This window comes from Cydia pomonella, chromosome 1 (genome assembly GCF_033807575.1).
Source record: "Cydia pomonella isolate Wapato2018A chromosome 1, ilCydPomo1, whole genome shotgun sequence".
Classification (NCBI taxonomy): domain Eukaryota; kingdom Metazoa; phylum Arthropoda; class Insecta; order Lepidoptera; family Tortricidae; genus Cydia; species Cydia pomonella.
Window position 1 is genome coordinate 1 of NC_084703.1, and position 8,746 is coordinate 8,746.

Below are 8,746 nucleotides of genomic sequence, written 5' to 3' on the forward strand. Positions count from 1 at the left end.
CGCCTTAATATAAGCATAATACAAAGTTGCCTATGTTGTTTCGAAGTTCGCCGATACAATAATAAATATATGACGTGTTTTCGGGTCGCAGCCTGTTAATCGCATGCGTCTAACGCTGCGATTCCCGCACAAAACAGTTGAGCGATATTGTCGGTTTGCCTATAATATGATTACTTAGTGTAACTAAGTGTAACTAGATGGCGCTAGCAGTACTCGATATCAATGTAAACAATAAACAAATATTAACTTTCTCGTAGCTTAACAATAACTTCTACTATATTTCTATTCTTCTTCTTCTATTTCTACTTCTATTTTATCTTATAACTTTAAATGCTTTATCCATACCAAGTTTCGTGCTTTCTGCCAGATGGGGCTACCTTTATACTAAATCGACCAAGGAGCCGCAGTAATCTACAACATTGACGATCCCCTTCCATTTGCCGTCTTTTTTATTTACTAGACCTGATTGAAATTAATAAAAATGTTAAAATTTTCGAAAATAACGCGAAACGTGCCATGTAGAACAGAAACTACTACCGCCATGCAGCAGCAAGTAGCGGAAACTTTTAGAGCGCAAATTTAATCTTTAGCTCACTAAAATGCTCACATGAGACGATGAGGATTCGATGTTATCTTCTTATTGACCGAAGCGTAGCGTAGGTCTACGTTTTGACTCGGCCAATCTGCTTTCGTATGTCCGGATGTTCTCCTCTACAGGTCGCAATTCTCAACCGATTCGCGTGAAATTCTGTGACCATATTCTATGATTAAATAGAATTTTTTGTCGATCCAGTTTTTGGATTTTTTTCAAAATGGCGGATTCATGGTAAGTCGCGCCTAAACAAATAGCCATATCGATATCATAAGAGTTTCTTCCTTGTGAGACATGTTTACTGAGTAATTTGCAAAAAATTCAGATATTTTAGAACGCTGGTCCCTAAACCAATAGGGAGCGTGCATGAACTGTAGGAGGCAGCACAGGAGCCATCAGATTTTTGGCGCGAGGCGTAAATGTGATGTTTTTTGTTCCGATGTAGCCCACAAGATGGCAGAACCTACTATGCACAAGAAAATACGTGATGTGTACATGTGCATGTTTATAGTTCCGATTCAGGCCACAAGATGGCAGACCCTCCAACGCGCACGGTCCCTATATTCCTTAAATATCTAAAACTCCCTAGGGTAATTTATATTTAAGTTTTTTCTCGAGAATAAGTAGCCTAATTTCACCATGTCACATACGACCACTCGTGGCTCAGTAGGAATACGTTCGCTTTGCACTGACGAGGTTCTGGGTTCCAACCTCACACAATGAATTCTTTTTTGTTTTTTTTTACACTTTAATTTCCTATGTTTCATTGACTAAGGTTTGTAGCGGGATATAGCCCCGGAATTGTAACTTTTTGTATTATTTTTTGCGTTTAAATTTCGTATTGTTGATTGATCAAGCTAAGCGCGTTCGTATCAGTTTTTTTGACTGAATTTTTTTTTTCAGCCGTTACAGTTCAAGGAGACGGACAGTTGCGCAGGCGAAAAGGCGTTTTTGACATTTAACAAATTGAACACATATTAGTGAAAAATAAGGATCAAAGTCAAATGGCGTTTTAAGTTTTAATCACGTGTCGAAAGATAAGGCAGTAAATTTACGTTGTTACAAAGTTTTCTTTGACAATATACCTCTATTTTTAAATTCTATTTGCTGTTAGTTACCAGCAGGTATATTACCAGGCAGGGGCCGCATATTTGAATAAACCCAAATCAGTTGAACAGTTTGCTTACCTTGCTGTGCGGTATTTAGAGCACCAACATAGGTCTTGACTGGCTTAAAAAGTTAAAATGCTCAGAGTTTTTGTATGTTTTTGTTTCGTTATTTTTGTTGCATGTTGAGACGGCCCAATGATGCCATTTTGAGGTGATTAACTGAAAATAGGTCCGTTGGCACTGTTTGATGTATCTTTCTAATCATGTTCTACCCGTTCCTCGCCTTTAGGTTGGTCAGATTTGATAACGGCACTGTCATAAGAACTTGGCGTCCTAAAGAACTTACATTACATTAGCTGGTATCTGCAGCGGCAGCAGTAATGTCGCGTTACAAATACTGCGGCAGTAGTGCAGCTGCGGTCGGGAACTCGAACGTTACCTTTACATTGCTTGGAGTAGTGGTCGACCTGGGCCCGATTTTATGTAACTTTATAAAGTTACAGTTTACAAGAGTACAGGCTACAGGCACCTGTAATGCACTGTGAACGGCTACAGGTGTTTTATAAATACACGCAGATAATTACAGTTGTAAAGAACCATGGTCAATCTCGATTACAAGTGACATCTACAGGTGTGAAGGACATCACTGTTTAAATAAAAGTTTTTCGTAGATACTCAATGAATTTTGCTGCTGTTGTAAGTTTTTGTTGTTAGTTTTCAATTATTAATGGAAAAATGGCCAGAAATGAAGGTAAAATCGAGTGGTTGAGAGCGGTGTTCGATGCCAAATATACACTTATCGAGCCGTTTTCAGGTACAGCACTTAATGAAATATATACCTAATAAGTAAATAACAACCGAGGTTCGTGGGCTATTACATTAAAATATATCATTTCGGTAGCGGCTCAAAGATACGCTGTGTATCGAAAATTATGAATAGTACACTTTACCATAATGAGTACACTATACTTATTCGAATAAACGCTTTCTACTCTACTCTACTCTACTCGAAATAAAGAGACGACTGCTATTAAATCAACGACAAATATCGGCAACAACCCTTTTCCTTTTCCTAGTATATAAAATAAAACGAGTCATTAATAAAACCAATATCAAACATATTGTCACTTTATTTACTATAAATTTCAGATACTTTAACAAAAACTTGGAAAAGTATTTCATATATAAGACTCGGAAGAATCTCTCAGAAGAAAAATCATTTTAATAAATAGTAAAAAGGGTCTAGCAGGCTAAGCGAACAAGAAGTGCCCCCAACGACGGATTTTGTCGATATTTCTGGTAGTGTACTGTTAGATCCTAAGGACCCTCCATGCTTAACATCAGACCTCGATTCTCTTTTGTTTGCGAGTTATTCAGGATAACGTAAAATAATTAGGGTATCATTGAAAGTGTCATATTTTATAAACGATTCAAGTTACGTGAACCAAACAAAATTATATTTGATAACAATAAAAAAAACTACAAAATGCATATTTTTTATCAGCATCCTGTCCTTAAACTTCATTGCAAAAAATAAAAATATTTTTTTCCTTCCAATTTTTTTTTTACTTTTCGCGGAGGTACACCTCCAAAAAAAATATGCATGAGTAGCCACTAATTCCCACTACATACACATATAAAAATATTTGCACAAATGTTCGTGCTTCATGTCAAAAAAAAAACGATTCTCCAATAAGTAGTCACTGGCATTATACGAGGGCTGCTATTTATATATCCGGAAACCGGGATTACAATCTTCTTAAATAGTATATTTGACCTCCATGGAAAAATTTGAACTTTTTTAAGTACTGGCCGGTATATTTTTTCTTTCTTATTAACGTTAGTGTTTTGTTTTTGACGGGTTTTAAATGTCATCTTGCTGCAAGAATGGAACTCACTCGTGAAAATATTCTTGCTATGATTTATTATAATTTTCGGCGTGGTTTAACGCAACAACAGTGCATAGATCAACTAAATTCAACTTTTGGTGATAAAGCTCCATCTAAAACTACTGTGTATCACTGGTTTAGTGAGTTCAATCGTAGACGTAGTATGCTTAAGGACGAAGTTAAGGCAGGTCGCCCGAAATCGGTCGTTGTACCACGAAATATTGAGGCTGTACGAAAACTTATAATGGACGACCGACATGTTACGTACCGCGAGATAGAGGCGACTCTGAGTATTTCTATGACTAGCATTAATAGCATATTACATGATCATTTAGCTGTAAAAAAATTTGTTCGCGTTGGATACCGCACAACTTAACTAAGGAGCAAAAAGATGCTCGCATCGAATGGTGCAATAAAATGTTAAAATAATATAACCGTGGTGACTCAAAGGCCGTTTATAACATCTAAACAGGTGACGAATCCTGGATCTATGCATACGATCCCGAAACGAAGCAACAATCAACGGTATGGGTGTTTCAAAATGAGCCGAACCCTACGAAAGTTACTCGTGCAAAAAGTACATTGAAACAAATGGTGGCCCTGCTTCTTCGGTATTAATGGCCCTGTAGCTACAGTGCCACTAGAAAACCGTTAAAACGGTTAATTCAGATTGGTACACGACCATTTGCTTACCGGAAGTATTTGAACAATTTCGTAAAACTAACCAGCGACGAAGAATCATTCTTCATCATGACAATGCCAGCTGTCATACGTCACGCGAAACAACTCTATTTTTGGAAGGTCAAAATGTGGAATTAACGGGTCATCTGCCGTACAGCCCTGACTTGGCACCCAATGATTTTTATTTATTTCCCAATATAAAAAATAAATTACGCGTTCAACGATTTTCGACCACTGAAGATGCTGTCGACGCATTCAAACAACACGTTATGGAGGTACCTCAGGCGGAGAATCGTTTTTTTTTGACATGAAGCACGAACATTTGTGCAAATATTTTTATGTGTATGTAGTGGGAATTAGTGGCTACTCATGCATATTTTTTTTGGAGGTGTACCTCCGCGAAAAGTAAAAAAAAAATTGGAAGGAAAAAAATATTTTAAGTTATTGCAATGAAGTTCAAGGACAGGATGCTGGTAAAAAATATGCATTTTGTAGTTTTTTTTATTGTTATCAAATATAACTTTGTTTGGTTCACGTAACTTGAATCGTTTATAAAATACCCTAATTATTTTACGTTATCCTGAATAACTTGCAAACAAAAGAGAATCGAGGTCTGATGTTAAGCATGGAGGGTCTTTAGGACCTAACAGTACACTACCAGAAGTATCGACAAAATCCGTCCCTGGGGCTTATTTATTACAGCATGATAATGCTGTAGGTTGTTTATACGTTGCGCTTTCTCAGGTTCAATGTCTGAATATAAGTATCCTAGAGCCTTTTAATTTGGATCGCCTCGATAAAATTAAGACTGTAAAACTCCTTCTATTGCGATTTAAGGACTTCGAGGAGGAAAAAATACTGAAAAGACTGGCAAACCAAACAAACCGACGCGTACGATGAAGCATCTCGGTTACAGCTTACAGTAGGCCAATTTCGAACGTACACTGACATCAGAATCCACTAATTATATATGAACCATTTTACTTAGTTATCATGCGTCTCGCTTGCGCCAATACATGTACGGACTCCGTAGAGTACGAGCGGAATGCATGACATTAACATTCGATAATAGGTGGTCCAAAAATATAACGTAATGAAAATTCCTTTTCCATGCGGGTTTTTTTATTCCAATATACGTAACAAGTATCCCTAGCAAAATTTAGAGCATTAAACAACATGTAGGCGTCGCTATAAATACTAAAATTCTGTCATAAAAAATTGTATGAAAATATATTAACCCATCAATAATTCTGCTTTGGAAATGTCTTTAAGGACTTCTTATACGTTTTATTTATTAGTAATAAGTATGTTAAAAATATGGCGGGTGATTTTTTTTTAACATTTTGGTTACTTCGCATTTTCTTAATTGTATGAGGATATTGCAAATCACAAAATCATAGCGAGTACAGCGACCACTAAATTTTTTGCAAATGACTTCAAAATATTCCATAATATAATAAAGGGAGCTTTGTGAAGATAAAATCTATTTCATTTTTTTTTGCTACATACAAAGTAAAGTTGGACCACCCTATCGATAATTATGTCTTTTTGTCAATTTAGTTTTTATTAATTCTAAACATTAGTTTTAAGCTAAGCTCGCGAGGTCTACAGCTCACAGAGCTACTAGTATACATATACCGTTGTATACTAGTAGCACGTTTGTTTTTATCCATTTGCTTTAACTTTAAGGGTAGATTATTTACGTCTTATTGAGTTAATTTCTCTAAGAAACTGAGTTCCTAACTCTTACCGTTTTTGAATTATATTAAATCTAAATTTAGTCACTAATCTAAGTTAAACCAGTGTAAAATCTTTTTAATTCATAACAACATAATTATTTTTACCCACGATGGAACGGAGACGGTATATGCGTTTGGGGTGAGAGGATATTTGTGCAAACCAATGTTGCCATCTTTCTCAAAAACTACTAGTCTGATTTTGATGCGGTTTTCAGTGATGGGTTCGGGTTTGATTGGTGCAAGTTCTTAGAGAGGTGTTACGATGACAAAAATACAAGACGAAGTACGAAACATATTAAACTAAAAATCAGAACCAAAAATCAATACTCGTGAATTAAGCTGATGATAAGGATATTTAAAATAGAGATGGCAGGCTTCTTGGTTTTTTTATGAAGTTCATAGCATAAATTCTTTCAGTCGGGGGTTTCAAAATTATAGTTAGGGAGGCGAGGTAGCTAAATGGCGTAATTCAACGGCGCCGTCGAGACCTATCAAAATCGAAAGATAAAATAATTTCGAAAAGAAAAGCTCGTATGGTAAAAACCATTTTAGCGGTGGGTTTGGCGTGTACGGTTTTTCAAAAACGTTAAAAAAAACAGTTACTTGGGCATTCTCGAGCGCGTCAGATACTACGTATGCCCCAAGTGCCTCTGATAACAACGGTATACTAATCTGCCGGTTTGCGTGGTGAGGGTAGGAATATAAAGTAGTCAAAAATGCAAAAAAAAAAAAAATTCCTCGAGCGCGTCAGATTTTCGGAAGGGGTGTTAAGTAGGCCCCAAGGAAGCTCCCTTTAAAAAAATGAAGATTTCGGCGTGACAATAAGTTACGATGAATTTATGAAAATGCAAAAAAAAAAGTTTTTTTGAAATACTCGAGCGCGTCAGATTTTCATAGGGGAGCTTTATCTCGGTATTCTGAAAGCATATTTTCTTAATCTGACAAAAATATTGGTGGGTTCTCTTAATCTGACCGAAAAAGGTTTTTTGGTTTCTTTTTTTTCCTTTCTTTCTCCTTGATAAAACGGGGATTTTAAGAATGACAATAAATAAATAAATATTATAGGATATTATAGGATATTATTACACAAATTGACTAAGTCCCACAGTAAGCTTAATAAGGCTTGTGTTGAGGGTACTTAGACAACGATATATATAATATATAAATATTTACAATAAAGCGATAGATGCAACCAACGTAAATGTATATGAAATGTAGTACGAATTGTATTATTTATTGTATAAAAAAATGAAATGATATAAAAATATATTTCCGCGAAGCGCTGTCTGTATTACATGTTTATGGCAAATTCCTCTTTTTTGCTTCAATTCTTCACTTCATTTTGCTTACGGTACGTCCAAAAAACAATTTGAGGATCAACAAGCTATTGAATAATATACATACATGAAACTGTACATGTTAATAATACTTTTGTATACAGATACGCGTAACTTTTTCCGGGTCCACGAAAATTGTCGAGAAGCTTTAGAAAAAAAAAAAATTGAGATATAATAAAAGTCACATAATTTAATCATCGTTATTTCATATCAATTTTTTTTAACACCCTCAGTTTTCGAGATATACTCAAAAAACCGGGATGTTTGAGTTTTTATGATGCTTCAAGTCAAAAAGTTTTAACTTTGGACAAAAATGTAAAGAGACCTTTTTTGTGTAAAATAAAATTACCTTTTTTGTTTATTTAAACTTTTTTTTTGTAAAATGTATCGTTCGCGACTTATATGCCGCAACGCGTTTTTCGGAAGACGAAATGGCTCCTCCACACTTCCGGTCATGCGGAAACCGGCAGATTTTGTATTTTTAGTAAGTTTTAGATTATATTCTTCAAAATAAAAAAAATAAAAATCGCGCTCGAGAATGCCGGATTGACGTTTTTTTTTTACAAGTTCGCGACCCTATAACTCGGCGGCGTCAAGGACTTATCGTCAGATTAGTTAAATTTAGTCTTAAAACACTAAAATCAACCCCCAATATCTTAATCTGACGCGCTCGAGTATTTCAGGACTATCGATTTTTTTTACTAATTTGATCGTCTATCCTAGGCGCGCGTCACTACATATAGAGCTAAATACTTTACAAGGTTGTTCTATTAGGTCTAAGGTATCTCTCATATCTTAAACTGCCACGCTCGAGTATTACCGAAAATTCCCCTATTCGCCGCCCTAACTATTATTTTATCCTTTTTCAACTACGTTTTAACCGTCGTGTGTTTTTCAAAAATTTTAATTTTGTTTTTATAGTTTAATGTTTTTCGTACTTCGTCTTGAATTTTTGTCATCGTAACACCTATCTAAGAACAGGCACCAATCAAACCCGAACTCATCACTGAAAACGGCATCAAAATCGGACTCGTAGTTGTGATTTTAATTTAATTTTAATTTTAGTTTTAGTTTCAGTTTCAGTTTCAGTTTCAGTTTCAGTTTCAATTTCAATTTCAATTATTTTTTATAAACTATTTATTGACAATAACAATATACATAATGGATATATACATATATATATATATATATATATATATATATATATATATATTTCAATTTTAATTTTAATTTGATTTGATTTTGCACAAATAAATGTTTACTGCAGCGCCCCCTGGTGAGTTGTCACCATAACACCTATCTAAGAACATGCATCAATCAAACCCGAACCCATCACTGAAAAAAGTGGCTCGGGGATCACAATCTAGAAATAAACCTTAAAAAAACCAAAATCATGCAG